The 13,303-nt window shown below is 34.3% G+C and overlaps 1 protein-coding gene across 12 annotated transcripts in view; it reads right to left on the bottom strand.

Moving 5' to 3' along the window:
• LOC106873629 (jmjC domain-containing protein 8) overlaps window positions 1–13,303 on the bottom strand; it is a 462,181-nt gene that overhangs the window by 24,714 nt on the left and 424,164 nt on the right. The window lies entirely within an intron of this gene.

The raw sequence follows: 13,303 nt of genomic DNA, 5'->3' as shown, positions 1-13,303 counted from the left end.
GATAGCGTGAGGCATTGATACACAGTTAATGCCCTTTATATATAATTAAATATATCTATGAAGAAACGATGAATTTTTTCATTACGAAATTTTTCGTTATTTTTTCATTATGAGGTTTTTTCACGCTGACTACCTGATAAATTTTTATAAAGAATTTATCCTATATTATATTATAAATAATTAGAATATATTCAGCGCTGAATATCATTCTGTATAAACACATGTTACCGAGATGCAACTGGATAAATTCAAATCTCTTTCAGGGATATATAATTGTGAACAAAAGTCATCGTTGCTGTGATGGCTACATCATGGTAGGTGATTCTTGTTTATTTTTATATATCTTGACCATACGTGTACTGATGAACAAAAGAATACAGGTTACTTCACAGTTTTTTCTGTATTTGATTGAGAAACCAGTGGTCTACCGTTGAGTTAAATGTTTTTAAGAGATAAATTTTGAAAAGCTGCATTCCCTCGCTTTCGGTAAATATGTTGCTTATTTTTGGTAGTTTTTTTTACTTATTTAGTCCCTCGATAGCGTGAGGCATTGATACACAGTTAATGCCCTTTATATATAATTAAATATATCTATGAAGAAACGATGAATTTTTTCATTACGAAATTTTTCGTTATTTTTTCATTATGAGGTTTTTTCACGCTGACTACTTGATAAATTCTTATAAAGAATTTATCCTATATTATATTATATTATATTATATATATATATATATATATATATATATATATATATATATATATATATATGCGAGTAAAAATAAATACAAAAAAGGTGGGGTTTTTTGTATGATTGTGTATAGAGGAATATATTATTTTGCTTAAAAGAGTTCCAACACTGTCTGTTTTTTATGTTTTATTTATATTCCTGCAGAACTAATGTGGGGTATAGAATATGGAATATACAATATATAATATGATATACAATATACAATATAAAATAAAATAACATAAAAATGGATGGCACCATGAAAGAAAGTATTGAATGTAGATGAAATATTGAGTGTTCAATATAAAGGATCAAATATATAAATATATAAATATAAATATATATATATAAAGGCGACTCGAGTTTCAGGGCTATTTCCCTTCGTCATGGCCGGTATGACAGACTTTAACAGACTGTAATAAGTTGGCTGGTTTTCTGTCTTTTATACCAATTCCTTTGGACGGCAGCAGTAGGTGTTTGGCTATTTTTAGAATTGATATATATATATATATATATACTATATATGTTTTTTACTTCCTAAGTTCGTAGAAAGGTGAAATTCACACACACATACAAACACACACATGTGTATGCACATACGTACACACACACACACACACACACACACACACACACAATGCACATATACATCTATATCACCATCAATTTTGTTTTCACATCTGCTTTTTATACGTTGGCATGAATTGGCCACTCTTTGTGAAGCAGTATTCTATAGCTAGTTACCCTTTCTAACACAGCCCTTATTTGATTTCAAGTAAGGTACTTTGCTTATTTAACCATTGAACTACAGAAAATATTCTTTACACAGGACATAAACAAATGTCATCACAGCCCAAGTAGCATCATTGCAAAGTCATGCAGAAACAAAGGCACATGCATGCGCACATGTGCATGCACGTGCACACATACACATACACACACACACACACGAAATAGACTTCAGTTTCCATCTGTCAAATTTTACTCACAATTTGTAGCTCAACTCAATTCCATAGTAAAAGACACTTGACCAAGGTACCGTGCAGAGGGATTAAACAGAAACCACTTGACTGTGAAGTGAACTTCTTAGACATACAGCCATACCTGTGACTGTGAACATGCATGCATGTGTGTGTACATTTGTATGTGTATATGTGTGTATATATATATATATACACAGCGTGACCATTGCCAGTACCGCCTGACTGGCCCTCGTGCGGGTGACACGTAAAAGCACCCACTACACTCTCTGAGTGGTTGGCATTAGGAAGGGCATCCAGGTGTAGAAACTCTGCCAAATTAGATTGGAGCCTGGTGTTGCCATCCGGTTTCACCAGTCCTCAGTCAAATCGTCCAACCCATGCTAGCATGGAAAGCGGACGTTAAACGACGATGATGATGATGATATATACATATATACACATATTATATATATATATATATATATATATATATATATATATATATATATATATATATATATATATATATATATATATTAGGGATAAAAATCCAAATTTACAGATAAAAATTCAATTTAATTTAATTTAACAAAATAAAAATTAAATTAAGTTTCACAATATATAATATATAAATATATAATTTAAAGAAAGGAGCCACAATTCTTGAACTCATCCATGAAAATCCACAGTCACATATAGAAAAATCTAATAAGAAAAATCTAAAAAGATCAATAATAAAAATACAAAGTAATAAATATTAAAATAATAAAACAACTACACATGTTTCATAACCACATTTTCAAATAGAAAATAAAATAAAAATCAAATCGATTAAAATCGATTCAAAATAAATCGATCTAGCTTTGATAAGATAAGAATTGCATTTATTTTCAATAATATTGTTAAATGTTTTTCTTTTATTTATTGGTAAAATAAGTATTTTTATATAAATTAATTTGTTATTTATTGTTAGTAGATATTCTAATAAATGCTAAGTTAATAGTATAACGTTTAAATTTTAGTTTAAACTAAACCTTTGATAAGATAAGTATTGCATATATTTTCAATAATATTGTTAAATGTTTTTCTTTTATTTATTGGCAAAATAAGTATTTATATAAATTCACTTGTTATTTATTGTTAGTTGATATATATATACATTCATTTTATTATTATCGTTATTATATTTTGACCCGAAGATTATCTATATTTATGAATAGAATTGATTTTAGATCGATTTATTTTGAATCGATTTTAATCGATTTGATTTTTATTTTATTTTCTATTTGAAAATGTGGTTATGAAACACGTGTAGTCATTTTAATATTTATTACTTTGTATTTTTATTATTGATCTTTTTAGTGTATTTACCTATAAAATTTTTCTATATGTAACTGTGGATTTTCATGGATGAGTTCAAGAATTGTGGTTCTTTACTCTAAATTATATATATATATATATATATATATATGCGTGTGTGTGTGTGTTTGTGTGTGTGCATGTATATGTATGTATATATATATATATATATATATATATATATATATATATATATATATATATATATATATATATACTTGTATGTATACATATATATGTACAGGTATAAATGAATGTGTGTGTGTGTGTATGGGCCTTGAATGCAGAGGATTGAAGAAGACTGGACTGGATTGAAGATAACATGCTCTGTTGGATGAGTATGATCAAGTACAAATGTGCTGAGAGAAAAATTGGACATAAGAAGAATCAGATGTAGTCTGGAAGAAAGAAGACTGTGCTGGCATGAACATGGGATTTGTATGGATGAGAACAGCTGTGCAAAGAAGTACCAAGGACTTAATGCCGATGAAGCTTGTAGAAGAGAAAGACCTAAGAAGACATGGGATGAAATAGTGAAAATTGAAGGACCTCCAATCTCCCAGTGGGAAGTGTGGGAACATGTGTCGGGGTACTTTTAGATGAAGAGAAGTGACGAATTAAGGCCATAAGAAGCAAAGGAATGAAGAGAGGTCAATTCCTGTTCACAGTGAAGGTGAGAGTCCAAGTGGCCTCTGTGCAAAGACAGTTCAAACACAGACAGATGTTGTAGAAATGACCATTTGAGTGGAAGTGACATGAGACCAGAGTGTCATTGCCAAGTTTGATGTCTCAGAGATGCTCAGAGAATAGTGATAGTGATATGCATAACTGGGCTCCATCCTTGCGTAATTTCTTCTTCATAACACTCCTGCCACCCATCATCTTACTAACTGCAATATTCTACTGCTGTAATTAAATATGTAGAAATTTGCATATTTCATCAGTTTTTCCAAGACTCTGCTTATTCTTTTTACTTCTCAGAACTATTTTACTTTTCATCAATTCTTCATCCTTCATACTACAGTGGGGGGGGGGGGGATAAATATTCGTACATGTCAAAATTCTTTATTTATTTAATTTCTAATGAACATAAATGGGATATACCAATACTATATTTGCATACACATACATAAACTAAGGATGTGCAAAAGAAACTAATAAATTATAGTAACTAATGAATTTATATACAAATATAAATATTTAGGGGTGAAAAAAGTATTCATACAGAACATAAATAACGGATAATTCTGATTTAATACTTCGTAGCATAACCATTATTCAGTTCCACTTCAACCAATCTCTTCTTGTAGTTCTTAATCACTGACTCGCATGCTTCTTTAGGAATTTTTTCCCATTCTTCTTGACAAATTTTCTTCAAATCTGGAATGCACATTGGGGCTCTTGAATGAGTTTTAATTTTCAAATAACACCACAAATTTTCAATGGGGTTCAAATCAGGTGACTGGCTTGGCCATTCTAATAATTTTATATTGTGATTGACAATCCATTTTTGGTAGATTTCACCGTGTGCTTAGGGTCGTTATCCTGTTGTAAAACCCACCCTTCACAAAGCTGCAGCTTTTCTACAGAGTCCCATAAATTACTGTTCAAAATATTTTGGTACATCTCTGCATTCATTCTACGATCTATCACACGTAAATTGCCAGTGCCATTTGCAGAGAAACACCCCTACACAATGATGTTGCCACCTCCAAACTTTACAGTAGGAATTGTGTTTTTCAGCGAACAGGTGGTAACATCTTTCCTTCAAACATGGCTATGCAAATTTCGTCCAAACAATTCAATTTTCGACTCGTCTGTCCAAAGAACATCTTCCCAGAGTGTATCAGATGTATCTTTATGTTCATAAACAAATTTTAAACGGGCATCTCTATGCCTTTTAATCAACAGTGGAGATTTTCTAGGAGAGCATGACTTCAGTTCATTCCTATGAAGTTCATTGCTGATTGTTAATAGTGTAACACTAGTCCCTGAAGCTAACAAATTTTCTTGCAACTCCTTTCTGGTGATCATTGCGGTTTTTTCAATACTTCACTTAATTTTTCTTAAAGATCTAGGGGAAATCTTGCGTGGTGCACCGGATCTTATTCTGTTTTCAACAGTTCCCGATTTTTTACATCTTTGAATAAATGAAGATATGGTAGAAAATGGAATACAAAGGGTCTCTGATATTTTCCTGTAGCTTTTACCTGCTTTCCACTGTTCAATAATTAAGTTTTTCACTGAATTTGTGAGTTCTTTACTTTTCACCATTATTACGACACTACTTTATGTTGTCTCAGTGCTGAATGAAGAAGATAGCATTTTGACGCTTAAAAATGACCACTGATAAGATTATTGGAACAAACGAGAAAGTTCTAGTAAAAAAAAAAAATATCTTAACAGTATTTTGTGGCATAGAAACTCATAAATTTATTCTGTACGAATACTTTTTTTACCCCTAAATATTTATAATCTATATATATAAAAATGAGAATGTGTGTCTGTCTGTCTGTCTGTGTGAATCCCTAAAACTCGAGAACTACGCAATCAATTTCATTCAAATTTTACACATGCCTTACTTAGGGTTCCAGTTGTGTTTTAGTCAAAAAAATTTTTAACTTCTTGCAGAGTTCGAGCCCACGGCAACATAATATCTCCTCCACTATTTAGGTATTACGTGTCAAAAGTGAAACAAAAACACTCATGTCAAATACTTTCACTTTAAAAATGAAACTATTCTACTAACTGAAACAATCACATTTCGATACTGTAATGACAGATACTTTCAGAGAGAGAGAGAATGAGAGAAAGAGAGAGAGAGAGATGTATATGTATACATATAGATGTATATGTACACGTTATTCTACTAACTGAAACAATCACATTTCGATACTGTAATGACAGATACTTTCAGAGAGAGAGAAAGAGAGAAAGAGAGAGAAAGAGATGTATATGTATACATATACACGTATATGCATAGATATAGATCTATATGCATACATGTATATGTATACATATGTGTAGATGTATATGCCTCACCGAGGCGATGACTACGGACCGAGACCTTTGGAAATGGGCTGTGCGTGAGAAGACCCGGCAAGCCAAGTAAGATCGTTGCCAGTGCCCCTGGACTGGTTCTTGTGCGGGTGGCACATGAGATGCACCATTTTGAGCGTGGCCGTTGCCAGTACCGCCTGACTGGCTCCTGTAGGATTTTCGAGCGAGGTCGTTGCCAGTGCCCCTGGACTGGCTTGTGCGGGTGGCACATAAAAGACACCATTTCGAGCGTGGCCGTTTTCGTGCGGGTGACACGTAAAAGCACCCACTACACTCTCTGAGTGGTTGGCGTTAGGAAGGGCATCCAGCTGTAGAAACTCTGCCAAATCAGACTGGAGCCTGGTGTTGCCATCCGGTTTCACCAGTCCTCAGTCAAATCGTCCAACCCATGCTAGCATGGAAAGCGGACGTTAAACGATGATGATGATGATGATGTACATGTAATATGTACACATATATACATATATATACATGCATACAGATATCTATACATATATACACCCATCACACACATATACAAAAGAGATGTATATGTATACATATACACGTATATGCATATAGATATAGATCTATATGCATACATGTATATGTATACATATGTGTAAATGTATATATATATAGATGTACATGTAATATGTACACATATATACATATATATACATGCATACAGATATCTATACATATATACACCCATCACACACAAACACACACATTAGTCATTTGTTTTATCCAAAACTACGTTAAAAGTACTGAACGGATCTTTATGAAATTTGGAAATTATATTCTATGTATAACGGCCATAACTCCCATGAAAATTCATATATTTTTGATGTTGATGAAATTTTAACCTGAACATAACAGATGAGCATTATTTGTAATTCAACGGTACAACAGTGTAAGACTACCCTTTCAGATATACTTACATTGTGATTTCTGCAATGTGGTGCATAAATTGTCAAGTAAATGAGACGCATCTTTGCCTCCACTGATTCACTTGCAAAGTGTTGAGTAAAATTATTTCGTTGCAGACCTCCTTTGAGTCTTTTTATTATCACTGCGACACACATAGTCCCCAGTTGGTAACGTTGATTTCAAGGCCCTCCTAGATGAGAGACTGGCATTCCACTTAATGTCTATGTTCCATGCTGGCATGGATTGGAGAGTTAGTAATGTAGAATTATGGTATCGTAGCTACTAACAGTTGAGGGTTGCGTAGTCTAGACGGCGTTTTTAGATTTCATTATTCTCTTTAACCCGGGCAAAGCCGGGTATTTCTGCTAGTTGTATATAAATTCATTAGTTACTAAAAATTATTAGTTTCTTTCACATATTCTTAGTTTATGCATGTGTATGCAAATATAGTATTGTTATATCCCATATATGTTCATTAGAAATTAAATAAATAAATAATTTTGACATGTACGAATATTTATTTCCCCCCATTGTATACTCTCCACCCAGTTTTTACATTGATTGCTCTCAACTGCATGTCAGCTTTCTTTTTCTCATTCTTTCCTATCTTTCCTCCATCCACTGTGTCATTATTACTATCCTTCTGTTCTTCACATCTCTTTCTGTATTGTCAGTCAGTTCCTAATCTCCCCACCACCTCCTTCCAACTCATATGTATTTCTGGTCATCACCCATCCCTTATCCACCATTCACTACATCTATCCCTCAATCCTACCCAATTTTTACAGGTGTCACCTACCCTTCCCTAATTATTCCTCAAGACCTTTTCTTTAATATATTCACCCCACTAATTCATTCCCATCTCTAATAATCACTTCTTTCTCATCAATACACACAGTTTCTACCTCCTCACGCCTCCAGTTCTCCTGTCCCTATTCACACCCACAGGTCTCCTGTCCCCACTCACTTCTATTCATCTTGTATTTTTTTTGTCTTCACTCTGACACTTTATCATTACAATTCTATCTCTTTCCATCTTGCCATCACCCCCACCCTCTCTTCTATAATGTGAACAGCCACATAGCTCCTATACAGCAACAAACCTGATCTGCTCTGGTCCTTTCTCTCACACACTTTAACCTTTTGTCTCCTGAAGCATAAACCCACTTCCCTCTCTACAGTAGATTCACTCAGTCAAAGACATCTTAGACTTGCATAACAATCTAACTACTGTTGGTGCAATGAAAAAAGCACCCAATAGGCAATTGTCGTTAGAAAGGACATTCAATCATAGAAACCATACCAAAGTAGATATTGAAGCATGATGCTGTCCTCTGACTAGTCAGATCTTCTCAAACCCTGCAACCCATGCAAGTGTATCACATGTCCATACCAGTACAGTTTTCTTTCTTGCACACTACATCTGATTATGTCCAGTTTTTCACTTAGCATCTTTGAACTTTATTGTTTATGCACACTTACACGGCACCTTCAATGGGGCATGCCAACTTAATTTTTTACAAGTCTTCTCAATTCCTTTGCATTCAAGGCTCATGTCTCACTGCCATGTAACATTGCAGTTCTGACACAAGCATCATACAACCAGTCTTTCGCTCTGAGAAAAAAAATCTTTGTTGTCAGCAGAGGCAGTAGCTCCCTGAATTTTCTCCAACCCATTCTACTCTGGCTTTTATACTTTCAAAGCAATTACTTCTCTTACTAATTACATCTCCTCTGAAGCAAAAGCTGTTGACTACTTCTACTGAGCCATCTGAGCATTTAAAAGGATCTATTTCCAGTGTACTCCTATGAGCTGCTCTAGTTTATCTATAGCATATGAAACTTATGCTCTCAGATAGCCTGCCAGTGATTCCACTATATCTCTTGTATGTCCATAACATTCATTGGGTATAGCATATGGAATTTATACCTACTCTTTTTCTGCATATCAAACAAGGCCATTTCTTTGAAAGTATAAGAGTCTTGTTTTCTTTCCTACTTGCTAAATACTTCATCTTTGCTAGGCTTACATGAAGACCACTCAATTCTAGGTTTAGTTTCCATGCCTGGAATATCCTCTTTAACAGATTCAGCTATGAAAACTAGACCATCAGTATATAAGAGTTTCCATGGGCAACCAGTCTTAAACTCTGATGGCTTATAGTAGGACTGTAATGAATAGGTGATGACTAAGGCTTAAACCTAGATGGATTCTTGCTTTATTGCTAAATTTGTCACTGAAATCATTGCCAACTCTTTACTTACTGCAGTAATTTTTTCAGTGTCCACGAAATTAGTGAGCATGGTATTCTGCTAAATGCTTTCTTCAATCAATGAAAGGCAAGAATAGCAGTATGTATATGAGAAAGAGGGGAAACAGGGAGAGACAGAGGGAGAGACAGAGGGAGAGAGTCTGTGTGTGTGCACGCGTGTGTGTGTGTGAAGACATGCTATAATTCTTTCCAGTCACAAAACATTATACAACCAGAATCCAATTCTGAAGGCATTTCTAATCTCTTGAGAGTTTTGTATAATGGAATAGTTTTCAATGGCATTTTCATAAATTATCACCATATGTCAATACATTGTGTGTGTGAGTGTGTGTGTGTGTGTGTGTGTGTGTGTGTGTGTGTGTGTGTGTGTACCTGCATGTGTGTCTGCATGCACGTGTGTGTGTGTGTGTGTACGTGCTTGTATACATATTTATATGCATGACTGTTGTAAGTTTGTATGTAAGGCGTGTACATGTTATGTGTATGTATGGTATGTGCTGTCTAATTCTGTGTATGTGTATTTGTGTATGTTTGTATTGTATATTTGTATAAATGTGTGTGGTGTATTTGTATGTATACATGTGTGTGTTGTATACTTGCATTTGTATTCATGTTTGCTATGTTTCAATCTATGTGAATGTGTTTGTGTGTGTATCAACATGTTCACTCCATGTCAGTCCTGATCCAGTAGAATTGTGACCATAGGCCTTTTAGCTGCAGTTTTTTGCATGTTATTTGATTACATACAGGTTTGTTTGTTGGTAAATGTGTTTAGATGTGAATTCATTTGTTTGTGTGTGTACATGAGAGAGAGAGGGAGGAAAGAGAGAGAAAGAAGAGAGAGGAGAGAGAGGGAAAGAGAGAGAAAGGAGAGAGAGAGTGTGTATGCATGTGCATGTTTGTATGTTGGCATGTATGTGTTATTGCAGCTATGTCATTGTTATTTATCCCAGATGATCTCTGATCAAGTAGACCGATGACTAAAGGCATTCCAGCTGTAACTATCTCATCTTTCTCTCAGACATAATATATCTTACACTACATTATCCATTTGTTCTTTTTTTTTTTTTACATGGTAGGGATTTGAAGAAGATTTCATGTCTATTTCCAGATTAAGCAACTACAAAGAAGTTTCCTTGTTAATTTATATGAATACGTTAGTATAAGACAGTATATCAGAAAGAATCAAGATGTTGAGGATGAGGAGTATATATGGATAGATAATGGTACACTTGCAATGAGTGACTCTAAAAAGAAGGTGTGTAAGTGCTACTACAAAAGGTTATTATGAGTGAAGAATGCTTGGGGTAAAGGGAGTCTTTCCAATGTGAACTCAACAGCTATCCTAGTTGACAACAGTATGACAGATAAGGCATTTAAGGATATGAAGATGGGGAAAGCTCCTGGTCCATTGGGAACTATACTGAGATTCTTAAATTATCTGGTGGAGTAGGATACAGTCTAGTTGCCTGTATAGTTTATCAGGTTACTCAGGAAGGTGTCATCCCCAATGACTGACATAGCAACATAATAGTTAGCTATTACAAAAGTAAGGGAGATGCCCTAAATAGAAGTAATTACGGAGGTGTCAAATAGCTGGGTTATGAAAGTTACAGAGAGAGCACAATTAATTAGAAACAGAATTGGAGTAAAGATTATTATGGCAGTCCTGATTTAGGATTAATGTTGCTGTAACTTAGCCCCAAGAGACATCATCTCCAGCTGGTTACACAACACGATCTGTGTCCTTATATTTTCAAACAAGGGAACCTAGCACCCCCACTCAGCTCAAAACAATTTCTGTGTATCACAATTTCTGGGTTATTTCCCTTCATTAGCACAGAATAATAGTTCAGCTAGAGGTGGTGCTGCCATATTCCTGCTCAAAATACATAGTTTTCAAATCTTTACTCCAAAGTACTGTTACTGAATATTTCTATTTACAAATAGTAATTTTCTAAGAATTGGAGCAGATGAGATGCAGTTTGGCTTTGTGCTGGATAGAAGTACTACTGATGCTATCTTCTTAGTCAGATATCTGCAGAAGTATTTAGCTAAGAATAAACCATTATACTAGGCATTTGTTGACTTGGAGAAAACCTTTGACAGAGTCCCTCATTCTGTGATATAGTGGTCTCTGAGAAAACTAGGAGTATGTATATTGCTTGTGAAAACTGTACAAGCCATGTACATGTATGCTGTCAGTAAGATGAGTTAGCCATGAGTATAGTTTCAAATTTAGTGAGCAGATTGGCATTCACCAAGGCACAGCTTTCAGTCCCCTTCTATTCATCATTGTCCTCCAGGCCATAACAGAGCAATTTAAAACCAGCTGCCCCTAGGTACTGCTATATGCTGATGATCCCATCATCATAACAGAATCTGTAACAGAACTAGAAAAGAAATCGCAGGTGTGGAAGCAAAGCCTGAAATCAAAAGGTCTTAATGTTAACTTTGGAAAGATCAAGGTTCTAATAAGCAAGAAGACAAGCAGAACCCTATCCACATGTAGTACACAAGAGAGGAGACTACACTGGTTTAGTCATTTGATGCATATGGACAAGAACAATTGCATAAAGAAGTGACAGTTGCTTAAAGTGGATGGAACTCATGGAAGAGGGAGACCCAGGAAGAATGGGACAAAGTATTCAAGGTTGATCTCAAGATGCTGAGCCCTAAAGAGATGACAATGGACCAAGATAATTGGTGTTTTTGCTGTGCTCAAAAAGACCTAATCATTACAGCAAAGATGGTATCCTAAAGCCACTCAGTTATGCTTGTATTTGCTAGGCCCTGTCCCCACCTCCTCTTTCCCCTCTCCCCAGACACATCAAGCATTCCTCCCACCATACATGGTACCACATGGCTACTGTACTTACCTGACAACAGTATCACATATCCCATCCCCTCCTAAATGGTCTCTCCAGCCCAGAAGGAGGAGGAGGTGCCACTGCCACCAATGATTCATATATATGAAGGCAAATATATATCTGATTGACAATATTTATTAAAATTCCCTAAAAACAGCAGCTGCAGGGTTTTGAGATGCTGTTATTTGGAATTTTCTGTAGTCTAGAAAATATTTTTAATGCATCTAGTATGCAAACAGAGAGTGCACCGTAAATAAGAAAATGAAATACAGTATAATGAATACCACTTTATAAGCCTCTAAATGTACAGTAAGCCATTTCAATATTTAAAACAATTTAAAAACGCTTTAAATTAAAATAAAGTATTAGATAATGAATATGTATTTGTTATGCTGTGGTGTCACAATAAGTAAATAAGGAAAACTAACATTTTAAAGTTTAAAGAAGAATTTTGAATAAAGGAAAAGCATGTTAATTCAAATTTTATTTCTAAAGAGATTTCTTTAAGAATTTCCCAACATTTCTTCATTTTATGAGCTTTTGTTTTGTAGTGATCATTCTATATGTAAGCATATGCATTTGTAAAATGTTGTTGCACGGAATTCTACTAAACCAAAGAAGAATCATATCCATATATGACTGAACATTTAAGATAAATATGTTTTCTATGGTTTTGTTTGTATGACTATCTTCATCACAACAAATTGCTGCATCTGAATGTTTTGAAGTAACCACCTTGTCAATAATCTCCTATCAACTGCAATACAATCATCAATATCTCTATACTTGAAATTACATAGTAGATTTTATATGAACATTGTAAGTACTATCTGCACTATTTCTTTTGTACTCCACCTAACAATATTTATAGAAATAAACATTTCCAGTAAAGCTAGTTTCAGCAGCATTGTATATTTATCAACTGTAACATCATATTCTTTGGTAAGTTCATTAAATATTACATTGCACATTGTAGCTAATTATAAGTGTGCTGATTGTTTTGCTCCTGCAAAATGTTCAATTTTTTTAATTCCAATGATTTATGGTTGGTTATCTGAGAAAACAAATCCATTTTCTTTTGAAAATGTTTAAATTTGGTTAAAATTATCAGCCCAGATATAGCTTCAATGAAAACCACTT

Source organism: Octopus bimaculoides, chromosome 6 (genome assembly GCF_046866305.1).
Source record: "Octopus bimaculoides isolate indiv1 chromosome 6, ASM4686630v1, whole genome shotgun sequence".
Taxonomy (NCBI): Eukaryota; Metazoa; Mollusca; class Cephalopoda; order Octopoda; family Octopodidae; genus Octopus; species Octopus bimaculoides.
The sequence above is the reverse complement of the archived record's forward strand: the minus strand, read 5'-3'. Positions and strand labels throughout refer to the sequence as shown.